This window comes from Poecilia latipinna, unplaced genomic scaffold (assembly GCF_001443285.1).
Source record: "Poecilia latipinna isolate Pla-1442-1.1 unplaced genomic scaffold, P_latipinna-1.0 Scaffold36, whole genome shotgun sequence".
Taxonomy (NCBI): domain Eukaryota; kingdom Metazoa; phylum Chordata; class Actinopteri; order Cyprinodontiformes; family Poeciliidae; genus Poecilia; species Poecilia latipinna.
The window spans coordinates 1050476-1069107 of NW_015112652.1; the positions used below are offsets into that span (position 1 = coordinate 1050476).

The window sequence follows — 18632 nt, forward strand, 5'->3', positions numbered from 1 at the left end:
TATAATATAATATTTATAATATCTGTTTATATATATATATATATATATATATATATATATATATATATATATATATATATATATATGCTATATGTAGTGACTTATTATATAGATTACATTTTTTTTAGTTGTTACAGTCAATAGTAGCCATTCAAGCTAGAAAGAAACAAACGCACCTAGCGCAACGCTTTCATTCTATTGGTTGAGAGGTTGCCAGATGGCGGTGCCAAGAGGCAGTTCCATGTTTCGTAAGTGAGCAGACAGTCGGAGCAGAGACTAAGTATGAGGGCAAGGAAAAGTTTTGAGAATAAAGACATGAAATCCTGCTTTCAAAATGAAAATGTAAGCAAAAATACTAACATTTTTGTGAGCAAAAGACATGAAATCCTGCTGTCAGACTGAACATGGGGGATTTTTTCTGCTCTTGAGGCAGAAAAATTCCCCCATATCTAGTCTCATTTATTTGCCTATCAACACCAGTCAAAGTGAGACCTGAAAATCCTGACGAAAATAACATCTTTGTTTATAAAATAGCCTGTACACCTGAGAACTTAATCTACGAAAACAGAAAATTCAGGTATGGCACGTATTTTAAAAAATGTTTTAGTACGGAACATAGGCAAGAAGATGTGGATTAAAATCAGAAGAACAGGTTTGTTGTGTAAAACATAAATGTGGCCATATCACAGCTGGCAGCTCATCATTTATGTAAGAAAGCCTGTTTTCCAGTCTCAGCGCCAGAGAGAGACGGACTCTCTGGAGGTTTCCTCCAGAGGACAAGCCAACACTTTCACTACTCTCACCATCTAACGGGAGCTGGAGCAGATGGCGGCACTCTAATAAACTACAGCATCGTCACAGAGACCGTTTAAAGAATAAAAGAAGTGGGCAGAAATTGAAAAGTGAACGGGGGCGCTGAAAAAGCACAATGTCAGCTTCTCTGGCTCCTGTCCCCTCCATCATATAATATTGATGTGACTGTGTGACTGTGTGTGTGTGTGTGTGTGTGTGTGTGTGTGTGTGACAGAACCCGCAGCAGGACACCGAGGCTGCTGGATTAACCTCTCTGCAGCGTGCCATAGGGAAGCCAATAATGGCATCAATCTGTGTATTGACTCATTTCCGCCACAGCATTGACTCAACAAAGTCGCCTTGAAATGGTTTCCAATATTTTCACCATTAAACTTTAAAATAACATTCAATGTTTGGTGTGAAGCTCAAATCTTAATGTCTTAATGTAAAACCCAATCGAGTAAAGTTAGCATAGTTCTCACAAATCTGAACCGGAAGCAATCCGCATCACTGAACCGCCATCTTGGTAGGCAAGTGCAGCGCAAAGCATAGATGAACCAACAAGAAAATATATTTACACAAATATAAAGCTCTGGAAAAAATTAAGAGACCACTTAAAATGATCAGTTTCTCTGATTTTACTCTTTATAGGAATATATTTGGGCAAAACGAACATTGTCCTTTTATTCTATGAACTACTGACAATTCTCTAATGTTGTATGTATCAGCAGAAAATGAGAAATGAATCAAAATAACCAAAAATATGCAGAGCTTTCAGACCTCAAATAATGCAAAGAAAACAAGTTGATATTCATTTAGAAACAACAACACTAAATTGTTTCTAAAGTTGTTTTTACATGTTTAACCAAACTTGTGAAGCTGTTGGTGTATTTATGTCTGCTGCACTGATGCAGCGTTATAAATTAAATTTGTATTCTGGTTTAAAAACAAGTTTAAAGTGATTTCAGCAGCACTATTTTCTGTATCAGATCGGTCGATACTAAACCTCAGATATCGTTATTGGAAGAGAAAATAATGGATCGGTGCATAACTAAGTGGAACCAGTGCTTTTTCATCAATATTAAGGAATTTTTGTCTTGCTGAAAAGTTACTTGTAAGATAGCTTTGTCTTATTTCAAGTGACCAAAGATGTTAAGACCAAAACTACTTGGTAAGATTTTGCATTTTTGAAGTGTTTCTGTTGGGTTTTTCACATAAACCCAAATGAAATGCATTGAAGGGAGATTAATTTTGTATATGAACAGTAAATTATCAAGCACTAGGCTGATTCCCCTAAGCAACAATTCTTTCCAATAATCTCAAGATTAAAAAAAAAACTGAGAAAATGACATAACTGCTGGTGGAGCAAGTTTGTGTGAATCTCCTTCTTTGAGTTTGTCCAACTGAAAGGAAACAATCAAATCATTCACGAGTCAGAGCGGAGCATTCCTGATCCGCCAACTCGCTCCAGCCGCCTCACATTTTCCTGCAACCATCAGGTTCAAAACTGAAAGGCGCTCAGATTCCTGCGCTGCCAGATTGTTGGCAGGGCCACAAAGTGAGGCAGGTGGCAGAATTTTTTAAGCATAATCTCTGGATTATCTAAGGATCTCAGGCAAGAAAGACTAAGAGATATGGATTGTGTGAACAGATGATGACATGCAGAAAAATGTAAACTTTTACTGGAAAGTGTCGTATCGTTGCTTACAAAGGAGTCGATTTTAGTTTCTAAAAGAAATTATATTTGTGGAAGTTGCTCAGTGAGAAATAATGCTTTAAACTCTGAATTCTGACTTTTTTCTCTGTTTTTTTTTTTCTTTCCAGTGCCCTAATCATCTTCTACACACAACAAAAACACAGTTAAGTGTTTAGTTTCTAGTGCAAATATCTGATTGGATTAAAATAAACAAATCTCGCTAAAGTAACTAGTTTGTTTTAAGCCTTGAATACTGATGAAAAAGTCCAGATTATTTCTTTATAACCTGGGAAAATGTCTTGTTATAAGTGAAATAATCTGCCAGTGGAACGAGTACTTTTTAAAAATCAATACTGAAGAATGACTGATCTAAAACAAGCCCCAATATCTTGCTGAAAAGTTACTTATAAAGTAGTTTAGTCTTGACTGTAATAAGAAACTAGACAAAAATAGTTACGATTTTGTGTTTTTGCAGTGTGCCCTGCAGACACCCATTTAAAAAAACTTGGAAGCTCTTAAACAGCACTTACAGTCATATCTGACAATTACTCACTTCACTTCCTCAAGAGGGATTCGTCATCTCAATGGCATGTACTCTGTCAAACAGGTAGGCTGTAGCTAAAACAGTACTTCTCTTTTGCTTGTGTTGGTTTTTCAAATCACGTTCATTGTCTCTTTAAGTAGAGCTTCGAAACCAATTGATTTATCACCGGTGTCGCTTTTTTTGGAATCTGTCTTTGAAAAAAAAGAAAAGCAGCCAAACTTTAAATGAGGCAAATCTCATAAACAGAAAGTCGCCAACAACCCAAACGCAGAAAAGCCAAACCAAGTTCACTTCTGTGACAACTTATGAGGTGAAACGAATGTTAAAAACTTCTTACCATCCTGGCGATGTCAGAGAAAAGTCCGACTCTGGCTGCAGGAGCTTGATAGCAACACCCCCCCTCTCCTCTGTCTGGCTCTTTCACTTTTTTTCACACTCACATTTCATTGGCTCCCGTTTGCCCTGCTGAGCCGAACAGGCTGCATTCTCCACAGTCTTCTGACAGCTGTGAACTTCACTCATCCTGCACATTTTCTCACATCTGGCCCAGTCACTTTCACTATCCAGCGTCAAACTTGGGGGATCACAATGACAGAAACATGTTGAAACATCCATTACTGATTAAAAAGTGAAGGGATTAATCAGAACCTGAAGTATATTTATATAGGCAGTGTGCTGAAGCAGCTTAAATGAAGACTTTTATATAGAAAGTCTCAAACATTACATAAGAAGCTTCTATCCAACACAAATCTGTAAAACAGCTGAAACACTGAGTTCCTTTACATCAGTGTTTCTAAAACTTTTTCAGGCTGAGGACCATTTAACAAACACTCAGACCACCTAACATAAAATTACCCCGCAACATCTTAGTTTATATAACCTGAGATGGAAATATTAGTCTCTTAACTCATCGTCTATGATGCTGTTTAACAAATGTGACCAAAATAAAGATTCTCAAAGTATAAGCGTCCCAATGATAGAAAATACAAGAAATTTAAAAAATGTCTTTACTGTGTGAACTAATAACGTTTTAGGGATATTTGTAATTCAGAATAGACTTCAGTTACTCTAGCGAAAACGAACATTTTCTGTCAGACAGTAATCCAACATAAGTCATTTTATTTTAGGTGTTAAGATGCAGTTAGTCAGCGTGGGGCGCAACGTTGTTCATCGTCACCATCAGCACAGCCGCAGCCTGGATCTGGCTGCATGCGGCAAGCTGTGTATCAAATAGTGTTTAAAATAGTGTTTAAACACTATTTCTTTTTAATAGTGTTGAAAAACAGAAGTTCTGCAACTCACCCTGAGAAACTTTCCACTGGTATCTTCAGGTTTTCTTAACAGGTGTTACACCAAAATCTGTGACCCATCATTTTCTGTGACTGCAGGGGGCGATAGCGTGCAAATAGGTTTGTAAGACCAGCGAGAAGAAGAGTATTTACGTAAACTGCATAAATACAGCTTACCGTCGCGTTGATGGAGAAAATATGATGTATTACTTTGCATTTGAGGCTGAACACTGTTTGCCAGACCATCGCATTGAGTTTGTTGTCGTTATGTAAACCAACTGTGGCCGTTTAATAAATCGGTAAACAATTAAACGATTTTAAGTGCCGTGCTAGTTTTCAACACGGCTGAAATAATATTTAACCCAGGCTCACACTGGTTGCAGATTATGATGGCCAGAATAATTCACAGATTTTGGTGTAACATTGTTCTCAAGCCTTTTACCCATGACTATTTTTAAACACAGTCCTTTGGGAAGCTAACTGTAGGCCGCTTACATCGTAGCATAGAGAAAAACTTTAAAGTTTTGAGATTAATTTCACATATTTTCCAGAGGAAACATGGACATTTTCTAACATCGTAAAGCTGGGAATGTTCAACTTCTGAAAATTTTCTGAGTTTCAAAGTTTTCAACTTTTCGAGCTCAGAAATGTTATGTTTTTCTAGAAAATTTCTGAGTTTTTTTGGTGGACATTTGCTAAATTTTTTTCAAACCACTTTGGCCTGTTTTTAATCAGAACGCATTGAATCTGACTATATTGTTTTTTTTCTTTGATCAAACTGAATTGTGTTAAATTTGTAATGGATTTTCTCTGTCTTGGACGGTGAGATCTATAATGTATAGGCACACAATAAATTCTTTAATGCACTTGACTCTATAATAGGACTTACTGAAATATATATAAAGAAACGATTTTGCAGCAAAAGGCGTCTAAAAATTCTTCTTTCAAAATCTAATTTCTGCAACATTTCAACTCAAACTGTGCGTTTTTCTGCCCTTTGCAATAAAACTCATTTATAAACCATGTGCAAATAGAAAAGGTTGCACCAAGTCTCTTGCACATTTAATGATGCATGAAAAAAGAACACGTTGTGAAAATTTGAAGCTGGAGCGTTGTGCCAAGCAGCAATAAATGTGCTCCACTCTCATCTGTATTCCACCAGCTGACAGCCCTCCATTAAAAATCACATTCTCTCCACAGAAACCTTAAAATAATCCATGTAACCAACCCAGTTATCGTGCTGTCAGGGAAAACATTACTCTTAATTTTTCTACTTTTTGTTTTTTTGAAGAGTTAGATTTTTTTTTAAAGAAAATGTAAACAAAAAACAATTTCTGACACCCAAATATCAACACACATCTGCTTTGAAGAGTGTCACATTACTGATAACACTGATTTTAATAAGAGCAATTATTGTTTAAATAGGAAAACTTTTATTTATATTTTTCTCTAAATTAAATGCAAATCTGCTCTGTATCTTCCTCTAAAACAGATAATACCCTCAACTTAGCATCAGGCATCAACAATTCATAAATTAATAGTATTGACCTTTTGCACGTGACGTCACGCTCTCCAGAACTCCGCCCACTCCGCCATGACGCACGTCAAAACAAGCAGCAGCTGGTCTAAAAACAGACATCTGTAACCTAATATCTCTTCTATCTCGTTGATTTCACTTTAAAGATGGTAAAAGGAAGCTTCGCAGTCGGCTGCACAAACAGACATGGATGCAAACCAAACTTGTTATTTTATTGCATAACTTTTATTGTGTATAATAAAAGCCGTAAATCATGACTGGCAGCCCTCGGTGTAATCGCGGCTTTGCAGCGAATAATTTTTACGAGGGAAGACCACTAACGTTCATATACTTATTAGAAAGATGTAAAATATCGGAGAAGGTACGGGTCTAACCGTAACCATGGAAACAGTGCCGCACCGTCATGTAGCCTTTCTGGAAAAAAAAAAAAACTGGTTAGCATCTCGTCTTTTGTACGTTTTTAAGTCTGCTACGGTGGAAGGGGGAACGCTGTTTATGACATAGTGATGTAAATAATGTGTGAATTCAGGCAAAGTTGGTAATTTGATCAACACGTCAGGAAGGAGGATGTATGGGTCGCTTTCTAAGCTAGCTATTGAAGAGCTTTAAGAGCCAGACTGTGAGCCCCAACCAGGTGTTTTACGTTCACAGACAAATTAGCTCGACTCAAACAAGTGGAAGCTACGAAAAAATTGGCCAAAACAAACTGGGAAAATAATTTCAGTCGCTCTGTTCAATACTCCCGATCCTCATTTCCGGCGTCCATCATGGCGCTTCAATGATTAAGTGACGTAGTTGCAAAGGTTAATAGAACAAACTTTATGGCAAGCCGTTTTAACATAAATTCGGTTTCGTCTGACTATCCGAAATTACATTCCAGATATCTAAAAATGCATTTTGACTAGACAAAACTACATTTTGACTATCCGGAATGGCAATTTAAGATATATGTATTCTGACATTCTGACTAGTAAAAATGATAATTCAAGATATCTTCAATTACATTTTGACTAGTCAAAATTCCTTTCAAGATATCTCAAATGACATCACTGGATCTGTCATTTGACGGGAGACATATCCGTAATTACGATTTAAGATATCTTCAACACAATTATGACTAGTCAAAATTACAATTTTAAATATCTGAATTAAGAATGACGTGGAAACCCCTTTGTGGTGTCCAAACAGTTGCCTGCAGAATTTTATGTTTCCTGCACAAAATTGTCAGTAAATGTCACAAACTAGAAAGAGCTCGACAATGTTGGAAATGCAGCGATAGCAAAACTTCATAAACTATAAGACTGTTTCTGATATCTGCAAAGAATTTCCTGTTTAATCATTATCAATGAACCGAATGCACTTAAAAACAGCTTTGAAAAGCTAAAATTGCTATTGTCAAACCATTTTCAACATGAAAGTGGCGCATTTTCAAACATCTTCTTTTGTTTTCTCTATTTTTTATTGTTTTATTAAACTTTCAAATTGCTACGTAAGTCAGGGACGTTTTGACTAGACAGAAAACTAATTCAATTCAAGATATCAGTAATGTCATTCTGACTAGTCGGAATGTCAATTTAAGATATCTTAAATAGAAAAGCTGTGTAATTCAAGATATCTCAAATTCATTTAGAGATATCTTAAAAGGAATTTTGACTGGTCAAAATTACAATTCAAGATATCTTTAATTTAGTTTTGTCTAATCATTATTTGCTTTTAAGATATCTATAATGTAGTTTTCACTAGTCAAAACTACATTCCTCCGATCCAAAAATACATTTAAGATGTCTTGAATTATGGAGTCATTAGAGATATCTTTAATTAAAATTATGACTAGTCAAAAACCAAAATCAAGATATCTTGAATTTACTTTATGACTAGTCATAATTTAATTGTAGATATCTGAAATGTTTATTTCAGATTGTCAGTAATTCATTGTAGATATCTTGAATTGAAGTCTCCATACAAGTCAATGGTAAATTTAATGTCATTTTGACTAGTCAGAATGTAATTAGAGATATCTCAAATAGTTATTTTGTCTAGTCAAGATATAATCAGAAATATCTTAAATCGCTAAAATGTCTAGTCACAAAACAATTTGAGATATCTAGAATATAAGAGCGGTAAAACCGAATTTATGTTATAACGGCTTGCCATACAACTTTAACAATACCATTTACACAGCAACCCAGAACAAGAATCAAACATGGAGAACCAACATTTAGTTTTATACCTCTCTAATCCAGAACAAATTTAAGATCCAGAGAAACCCATATTGGATATAAATTATCGACTTCTTATTCTTATTAAACACAGGAAACCAATATTTAGTCTTGTATTTTTTTTTTGCTGTTACCCTTACCTGTTGTCTTTTTTTTTTTTTTTTTGTTTTTTTTTTTTTTCCTTTTAATTCTTTTAAAGCACTGTGTTGCTGAAAAAGTGCTATGCAAATAAAATGACCTTACATTAAATAAGAGAGACTTCAAACATAAACATTGCTTTGTGTTAGAGGATTCTGTGTTTTAATACCGACTACTAGAGCATTTCTACTATTAGTTTTTGTGTTGCTAAGGTAGAGAAGAGTGATGTAACACACAGTGATCCAGTATGACAGGAAAAAAACATAGTGGAGCGTAAAAAATACCTCAGGAAGGGAACAAAGTGTCTCCAGGCCCAAAAAAATCTTTATTGTGATGAATAAACTTGATGGACAAGAGAATATTAAATCGAAGGAATCATCATCATGATTAAAAAACTGAACACAATTATTTTTATTTTTACATTGCATAAATCCTGGGGACAGAAGTTTATGGAAATCAGCACATAAATCAAATCAAGTGACTCAACTAGTGGATCCAAGAAAAGCATGGAGGCAACAGTAACGAGCAGATGATGCTGATGTGTTCTGACAGAGAGATATGGCTTCAAGAGAGGAAATAAATAGCAAGGAAGACAGAGAACACAACATCAAGACCTCATAAAGTAATGGTTAAAGGTGCAGTATGTAAATTTTATTAGAAAATAAATGTTTCTTACATATTTATTAAAATTTTTACCCTGTTGTGACAAATAATCTGGGAAAATATCGAACCTTGAGCTACTATTGCTGAATAAATGAACCGCTTCCAACCAAAAACAACCAATCAGAGACAGGAGGAGGGCCTTAGTGCTGTCAATCGTCCTCATAAACATGCTGCTAAATGTGCAAATGGCAGAGAAACAATGTATCGTGACAGGAAAACCGTTTACCTGCCGTCAGTGGGGGCTATGCTTACGCCTGCCGCAATAAATCAATTAATTGCACAATAAAGTGAACTCAATAATTTCCATTTGTTTTTCTCTTTTTCTACTAAAAAGTGGATGATAAAAGTCTTCATTAGTATCAACTAACCACTTTTTGAGGACAATTTTGTTAACAGAAATCTCAATTTATTTTTTGTTTTGTTTATTTTGTATATTTAAAATGTCTTCCAGTTCCAGTGTTAAATGTTCATTAGAATTTTATATTGATCTTTGCTTATGTGTTCTTTCATTTTTATGCCATCACTATTATATTAGTTGAAAATGGTATTAAAAAAAACCCATTATCGTTTATCACAATAATTTCTGGGACAATTTATCATCCAGCAAATTGTGACAGGCCTAACATGCCAACTACCCTGAGGATTCATGACAGTGCAGCAAAGAGCATGATGGGAGATAAAGGAGTGATTGACAGCACTAAGGCCCGCCTCCTGGCTCTGATTGGTTGTTTCCAAACAGCACTGGGAGTTTGATTATCTGTCTCATCTCATACTGTCACAGAATATTAACAAAAAAAAAGTTACATACTGCAGCTTTAGCACACAAAGCTTCTCACACACGAATAAATCGATGACACAGATCCTACAGGTTGCATGCGTCTTAATTTTCTCCCAGCAGGAATGCAGAACAAATGTCTTTTTTTTTGACGCACAGCAACGTCTCAGCATTTTTCCACAGGTAAGCAAGCGAGTCGTGGAGAGGACAGCCACACCTCTGCTCCGTCAGCGGGAGGAGGGGCTGCTGCAGCCTGAGGCAGAGCAACAGAACTGATGGGCGCCCTCGTCCTCGCCCTCCTCACTGGGGAGGCGACAAACATGGGACAGCAGGCGGACGAGAAAAAAAACAGAGGAAAAACGTGAAAAACGAAGCATGAAGCAAGCAGGTGGGATCCCGTCCTTACTAGTGTGGGTGGCATTAAGGAGATAAAGCAGGAACAAAAAAGGCATCTGGGTTAGTTTACTCTGCAGCTGCCTTAGTGCCAGTAGGTGGCAGTGTTGCGGCGCTGTGTGCTGGAGAGCAGCATCAGCTGAGGGATAAGTGGAGGAGATAAAAGAGGCAAAGAATCACCGGGTTTACTTGTGACTCAGTCAACCTCAGTCCTACAGCTTTACTGGAGATCACTGCTTCCTCTCGCTCCGCACAGGAGCGATGTGCGTTTTTCTGAGCTTGCAGAACAGCAATTTATTAGTCACACCTGGGAGGTGGGAGACTGAAGCACAAGTTTCTACGATGGGTGGAGGAGGTAGACAAGGATTAACTATAAAAAAATATAAAGAAAGAAAACACTAGAAATGTGACAAATGGGGCGGTTTTGCTGGGTTTGGATGACTGACAGTGCCTTGCAAATGTTTATTTTACATCACAACCACAAACAAAAATGGATTTAATTAGGATTTCATGTAATGTATCAAAACAAGCGATACAGGATTTTTTGTGTATGGCCTTCTTTCCTCTGATATCCCTAAATAAAATCCACATCTGTGTAATTTAATCTCCAAAATAATCCAGCTGTTCTTAAACTCAAGGTTTTTTTTTTTTTTTGAGAGGATTAGCAAAAAAACATCATGAAGACCAATCAGGGTTAAGTTGCAGAGAAGTCTAAAGACAATCTGCAATTATGTCATCAGCTTTGAACAATTCTCAGAGATCATGAAAAGTTTGGAAAAACTGCAAACCAGACAAGACCTGACCGTTCATATAAGCTGACAAACTGCAACATTTTCAGCTGCTGCGGTTCGGTTTCACATTGAATTATCAAACAAACTAAACCCTTTGAAAAACCTGTTACTCTCCTCGCCTGTGGGGGCGCTGCAACAAGAACTACTGAAGGAAACAACACAAAAAAATCAGAAGACGACTAGCGCAACTTCCTTCTCTTCACAAAATGCAAACAAAATGGAGTAGCGTCAGATTTTAGCATTGTAGAATTTCTCTTTTGTCAATGGCTAAAGACCACAAGTCATTTTTCCTGCTAGCGCCAGATTCTCGTTTTGTTTTGGTTGTATTTACTCAGAATGCTCTACACTGTAGTCCACTTCCCACTTTTGTCCGATTTCGGTTTGATTATGCATTCACAGTTCCATAAACAAACCGGACTTCAAGGCAAATGAACTAGAGTTTGATTAAAGTGGACTAAACAGGGCTGGTGTGAATGCACCCTAAGAGTCGATGATATATATTTGTTGTTTCTAAAAATGATTTCCATCCAATATGATTGAATTTGCGTTATTTACAGTAGAATGAGCAAAAAATCTCTAAATGACCAGAACTAATCAGATTTTTGTTTGAGAAAACTAAATGAAAACCATGAGTCATTCATCTTCCACTTTACATTTAAAAAATACTTTGTTTGTGGTTGTAATTTGAAAAGATTCTAGGGGGGAAAGGTAGCAGAGGTTGCAAGGTAGTTGGTTCTTAATCTTTGTCCTCGGGTCTGCTTGTTCTGCTCCAGCACACCGACCCAAATGCTGCAGAAATTCATTTAAATTAGGTGCAGCATGCAGGACAGGGGGGCCTGATGCTGCGTTCCAGGCACCTGGGAACTTGTAACTAGTTGGGTTTGACGTCAGACCCGAGGTAACAGGGTTCTAGTCGAAGTGAGATTTTCAACATGGCGACGTTCATAGACGTTGTTTGCAGAAACTCTTACAAACATAATTTTCAGCCTTACTTTTCACAAACAAACACCAGTTTTAATTTGCTCAGTTTAGAGCTACAGGCGCTAAATGTAGCACTGATTTTAGACGCACTCTTATGTCTGTATTGTAAAATAAATACTTTTCCAACACATCTTACTATGGGATGTCGTTTGTAAAGTTTCACTGTAAAAAATTAACAGGTATTATTTGCTTTATTTAGCCTGTAATAGATGAAAATGTAGGTGTTCATTTCTCCCAAGTCATATTGTCACCATTTGTAAATCTCAGAGATCCAAACTAATTTTTTTATTTGAAAGCTTAATATTAAGTTTCAAAACATTTACACTGCATTGTCAAACAAATATTAGTAAACAATGTTACAAATGTTTAGGTTGTAAACTAAATTTTAAATTTGTACTTATGTTGTCAGATATACAAACTAAACATTTAGTTTGTAAACTATGTATTTATTTTCTACATAAATATTTATTCATAAATAAATGTAGGAATAAATAAATTCCTAAAAAACTAAAATATAACTACTTGTTTATTGAGTTATAAATAAATTTAGTAAAATAAATATTTAGTTATAAATACAGAAAATTATAACTAAATATTTAGATATAAATAAATAATGTTAGCTATATTTATTTAGGAACTAAATATTTAGTTTGGAAACTAAATATTTAACACTGACTAAATATTTAGCCTGTAAACTAAATATTTAGCTTATTCATTAAATATTTAGTTTAGAAACTAAATATTTAACATTTTGACTAAATATTTAGTCTGTAAACTAAATACTTAGCTTGTTAATTAAATATTTAGTTTGGATCTATGACATTTATAAATATATGAATAACATGAAGACAATCTGAATTTGAAAAAAGAAATCCTACATTTTCTTCTTTATGCTAAATAAATTAATGTTAATTTTTTACTGTATAACTTTACAAGCAGCACCCTTATCCTGCTACTGCTAGCAGCGGCCATATTGAATCATATTTACAGGTCCTAACTGGAGGAAGTTGGAGTTGCTCCCAGTTTCCCAGAGTTCCAGTTGATTTTTTTGATTGGGAAGTCAGAATTTCCCAGCTCTGAGAGCAACTGGAACGCAGCATGAGGACCGAAGCTGAGGACCGCTGCTCTACAAGACGCCTCTTCACCAGTGGGAGGTTCTGCTTCCTGTACACTCACCTGTTGTCCTGCTGCAAACTTTGGTCAGCAGACGGGCAGCAGTACTGGTGGAGGCTGCCAAAGCTGTGAACGGTCAGACTGGTTGGAAACGGAGCGGGGAAGGCGGTACCGCTCACCGCAGTGGGTGTGGTGGGAGCCGAGGTGGGCTGCCCCGAGACAGACGGAGGCCGGATACTGACAGCGAGGTTTCAGAGACGGACGACACACAGAGAGAGAGGGAGAGAGAGAGAGCGGCATGGAGAAGCAGAGGGACACAGAGACACAAATGATCAGCGCAGAAGCAGAAACAGTGACAGAAAGCTGCACACTCATGGCAGAATGATCAGAGAAGCAATGGCCGCTCTGGAAGCAAACAGGAGATGCAGATGTGTGACAGTTTGGAGAGACAGGAGCAAGGTGACAAACTTCATCTGAGCCACACAAACAAAACGGGTTGATTCCCCTTCTGGAACATCAACGACTTATAATGGGATTAAACCTGAACACTAAAGGTTTATGCTTCCCCCAACCAGGTTAGGATAGATATATGAGCTACACAAAATCATTTTTTAGATTTTAGTCTGGTCAGTTCTGCCAGATGTTGAGCTCCTTTCAGAATGAGCCATTTTTAAAAAAGTCCAACAAAAGACTGAATTTTCAAATCATCCTGTGGTTAGAAAACCTGTTAGTTTTAAAGATGTACCATTATTTAATGTGCTGTCCTTAATTAAATAAGCCTGCTGAATTGCATTTAATTTAACGAGCTGTTTAAGGGACTCTTGTCACTTAAATCCAAATAATCTGCTGCTGGCCAAGCCCACCAACTCACCTTTACACTCACACATGAAAATGGCTGCAAATAGATGTGCAATTATACAACCAAACATCTTTGAAAAGCATTAGTAGAGCCTCCTGCACAACCAACAAGAATGTACACACTGCTTTCTGAATGGCAAGTCAATAACAAAACATGCATCTTTTCCAGCAGCCATTGAGCAGCGCATAAAACCAGCTGACCAAACGTGATGGAACTCAGCTTGGGTTGCTAGGTAATGGGGTTTGGCTTCCGTTAGGGTTGCTAGGTAACGGTGCAGTGACTCAATAATCAGTAGGTTTTTGAAATGGCTCATTTTCCAGGCACTAAAAAACATGAACTTGATGCCAAAAACTGGCTCAGTGGCAATTGAGAACCAAATGGAAGTAAAAACAAAAAAAACATTTAAAAAATGTGAAATTTGCACGTAGAATTCAAGAAAACTGAATGTTTTAAATGTTCTGCTTCTTAAAAGAAGAGGAGTTCTGTTGGATTTCAGAAAAGCTCCTTTCTGGATCATCTTTTATGGAAATGGGAAAGCACTTTCTGTAATTCATGCAGGAGAAAAGCACATAAAAAACACAAAAGCCTCTCTCTCTGCTGCGCCTCTGCTCTGATAGGAATTAGAGATGTTCCATCTGCAGCTGAAGAGTGAGCAGCGGCTAGATTAGCATGTAAATGGCTGGTTCCTCACTGCGGCCAGCTGCTTTCAAGGACAGACAGTCCACTTTAGCATGTTAGCAGTCTCTGAAAGGGGAAAAAAATCCACAAAGTGGATGAAAAACGAAACAAGATCCAGAAATGAAGAGTCCGATGACGTTTTCCAGTTTTGCACTGTGAGCTAACCTTATGTCGTTTCAAAATAAAACCACTGATTGTAACTGCAGAAGAAATTTCACCCAGGATTGTTGCATTACGTAAAAGAGGGAAACACATCCTCCACTGAGTGACAACCGCCTTCATTAGTATGAATTGTAGCTTATTTCGAGCTGAGTCGACTCTCGCCCTCCTGCCGCCGTAAACGCTCACCAAGTCAGCGGCTAAAAATAGCCGCCATGACAAACGTAGTATTTACTCCCGCTTCAGTTAAAAACTACAGAGTCAAGCTGTTTCACAAGAACCACTAATCCCTTTTACTTCCCACGTTCATTATAACCCGCTGACCTCTGGAGCTGCTTATGTGGAAAAAAATGAATTTACAAACAGTGGAAGAAAGAAACGCTTCACATAAAACCTAACGAGGTTTTACAGTTTCTGATTCAGGAAACAACCAGGAGGTGAACAAGATGGAGAGGAACTCACAACACTTAGAAAGAAAAACACAAAATCTTACTTATTTTTAGTTGAGTTTCTAATGCAAATATCTTTGTCTACTTGAAATAAGAAAAAAGTAACTTACATGGACCTTTTCAGCAAGATATAAGAGATTGTTTTGAGTAAATAATTCCTTATTATTGATTAAAAAGTTCAAGTTCCACAGGCAGATTATTTCACTTATACAAGACATTTTTCTTAAGTTATAAATTAAATAATTTGCCAGTGGAACTAGAACTTTTTAATTAATATTAAGGAATTATTTACTCAAAACAATCCCTTATATCTTGCCAAAAATATCACTTGTAAGTTTGTTTTGTCTTATTTCCAGTGGACTAAGATATTTGGACTAGAAACTAAACTAAGATAAGTAAGATTTTGTGTTTTTGCAGTGAACGAGCTGCATCCAAGTGGAAATAAATTCACTTTAAAAGTTTCAGAGTACGCCTAATTTCTTTAGCTGCTAATTAAAATTCCTAATTGGATTCAAACTAATATTATTATAAACAAACTTAAAATAATCAGTTTCTCTGATTTTATTTTGTAGGTCTATGTTGTGTAAAGAAATTAATGAACATTGTTCTTTTATTCCGTGATCTACTGACATGTCTCTGAAATTCCAAGCAGAAATTTTGTATTTATTAGCAGAAAATGAGAAGTGATCAAAATAATGAAAAAGATGCAGTGCCTCAGACCTCAAATAATGCAAAGAAAACAAGTTGATGTTCATTTAGAAACAATACTAATGTTTTAACTCAGAAGAGTTCAGAAATCAAGAGCCGTATTATATTTTCAATAATGCATTTAAATACACCATGTGAAACATATTTCTTCATTGATTTACATGAAATCATAAAAAATAATTTAAGTTTACTGATCTGTATTACATCAATATTTTTAGAGAATTTATTATTCCTGTTTTTTCAATTAACAAAGCATCTATACAATATTTGCTTTTTACATTTTAAGAATCTTATGTGATGATTTAATGGCTTTTTCAAAATAAAAACAAATTTATTCTGTTTAATTTGCAACATCTGAGTGAATTTAAGATATTTTAAGAAGACTCTTTAAGCACAAAAATATAAAACAAGAAAAGAGCATTTTTTAAATGCTGTAAGCATAATGAATTTCCAACTACAGCCAAGTTTAGTTTGTGTTTATTCCGTTATTTTGTCCTGATGTTCAAACAGATTAGCCTCAGTAAATCCAGGCTAAAGGCTCCCAGTGACACAAACATCACATTTAATGCCATTACTTGAAATTAAATTAAGATTTTAACCTTAATCTTTAAAATATTAAAATATAAAACTGAATAAAGCATTTATCTCATGGGTACATGCAGCAGCTGACTTTAAACAAAGTGACAATTAACATAAAACACTTCTCGTTTGTGTTTTGTATTAAAAAAAGACATATTAGTAATTACATCGATAATAAATGAGTTAAAATGTGTTAGAAATTTACAGAAATGTTTTAGGTTTTATGTTTATTACTGTCAGGATGTTTTTTTTTCTAAAATAATCAAACCAAGTAAGTTTTGTCTTACTTAACATGTAAAACCTTTATTTGAAGGTGTGTATAAAAGTGACATGACACAGACATAACCGTGAATAAATATAAATATTTACGACAGTTGACATGAAGCGTCATTCAGCAAATAATGACACTTTTAATGAAAAGTTGCACTAAGTCATTTTAAAAAAGTGTCAACTTTACATTATTTGGTTAATAATGACATTTTTTATGCAACGTTGCATAAAAAAATCCATTAACACTTTTGTCAACTTTGCATTAAAAGTGTCATTACTTACCGAATGACACTTCAAAGCAGCTGTCAAACATTCATTTTGACTTCTTCATGTTCATATTGCGTCAAATAAAGTCTTACCAAATGTACTAAGATATCTGCCTTAAAAGTAAAATTAGTTGGTGAGACTTTGTGGTTTTGCAGTACACCATCTTCAGCACCTTGGTAAATCTGAAGCCAACTGGAAGAGAAGAATCCAGTATTTCTACAGATTAAATTTTTTTATCTTTCTTAACTGCAAACCTCTCAGTAAATAAGCAGGGGTGTCGTTACATAATGCGGCTCGCTGCAGCGCCTCCTGCTGGAGCTCAGCGGTGAGGCTGGAGCTCCATTTACACACACAGTCCTATTTTCATCACTTGTGGGAACTTCACATTGACTTCCATTAATTTCTACAGCCTAACCCTTACTTTAACCTTTACCCTAAACCTACCCATCACAGACCTAACCACTAACCCAAAAACAACAACTTCCCTCATGGGGACCAAGAAAATGTCCCCACAAGGAGCAGTGGTCCCCATAAACACACATTGTAGATAGGTTCCCAAAAGGATATAAAAACCTGGTACACACACACACATGCACACTTTTCCTCTAATTATCCAGAGAAAAACAGACTTGTAAGTCTAATTAAATAAAAATATCATTAAGTTTATTTATTTTCATTGTTTGATTAGAAAAGTGAAATGCATAAATTACACACACTAATCACACACAGACCGATTTAGCTGATATATTTCATGATTTTGGGTCAAATAATAAGAAATGTTCTTCTTTTATTCTGTAACCATGCACATTAGCTAAGTGGAAGGAAAAAGTGACAGATAACGCTGTAAAACTCCCACATTCTGCTTAGAACCCAATCAAAGCTACTATAAACCCTCACCACACTTTTTCCTTCCACCCAACCTTCCATTAACAAGCAGGCATGATTACTTTTGTGAACAATCAGCTTCTTTGGGAATCAGTTCTTGGGAGCTGGGGAACTGTCACGTGAGCCATGATAGTTTTTGATCATAATATTTCTGTTAATTTTTTTTTTACTGGTCTTATGGAAATACTAAAATATTTGGAGAAAATTGATTTTATGATTCATTAGAAGAGGTACATCTAAAAAACAAAAGTTTAATATTTCCGTCTTTCATTTCAGAAACTCAAATACTGAATAGATTTATTAAATAGACTTAACTAATCGAAGCTAATGAAAGCTCCAAATTATATATCTTAGAAAATTATAATACTACACTATAAAACTCAAAATCTTACCAAGTATTTCTGGTCCAGTTTCTAATGCAAATATCTTAGTAAACTTGAAATAAGACAAAACTAACATAAGTAACTTTGCAGCAAGATATAAGATTATTTAGGTCAATAAATAAGATTTTGAGTTTTTGCAGTGCATCCCTTTCAGATAGTGAATCGGTTCAAACAGAAAAGTGGGAGAATGTGTGAAGTTGTTCGTATTTAAAGCGACGAACTAAAATAATCGAGATGAATGGAGGTAAGTGAGTGAGGCAGGAGGGGGGATTTAAGTGGAAACGGATCCCGCGTCCGAACCCACCCGAGCCGGAGCGAGCGGGCGTCACTGCGTGGGTGAGCGTCTATGTATAGCCGAGCGCAGGAGAGTGGGAGGCTCACATTCACAGGAAGACATTCAGCTGCGCTCCCTCTTTTCTCTTTACGTTCAGCAGCGCACGTTTCACGGAGCAGCAGCCCACAGA

General features: G+C 36.0%; 1 protein-coding gene and 1 long non-coding RNA gene across 2 annotated transcripts in view; one reads left to right on the forward strand and one right to left on the reverse strand.

The window, feature by feature from the left end:
- The window catches only part of iqsec2b (IQ motif and Sec7 domain ArfGEF 2b), a 51389-nt gene that overhangs the window by 18252 nt on the left and 14505 nt on the right, over positions 1-18632 (reverse strand). The gene's annotated exons all lie outside the window — the stretch shown is intronic.
- LOC106954550 (uncharacterized) lies at positions 8288-10206 on the forward strand. Its single transcript, XR_001426383.1, has 2 exons — positions 8288-8850; positions 9837-10206. It is a non-coding gene; the product is annotated as an uncharacterized LOC106954550 (long non-coding RNA).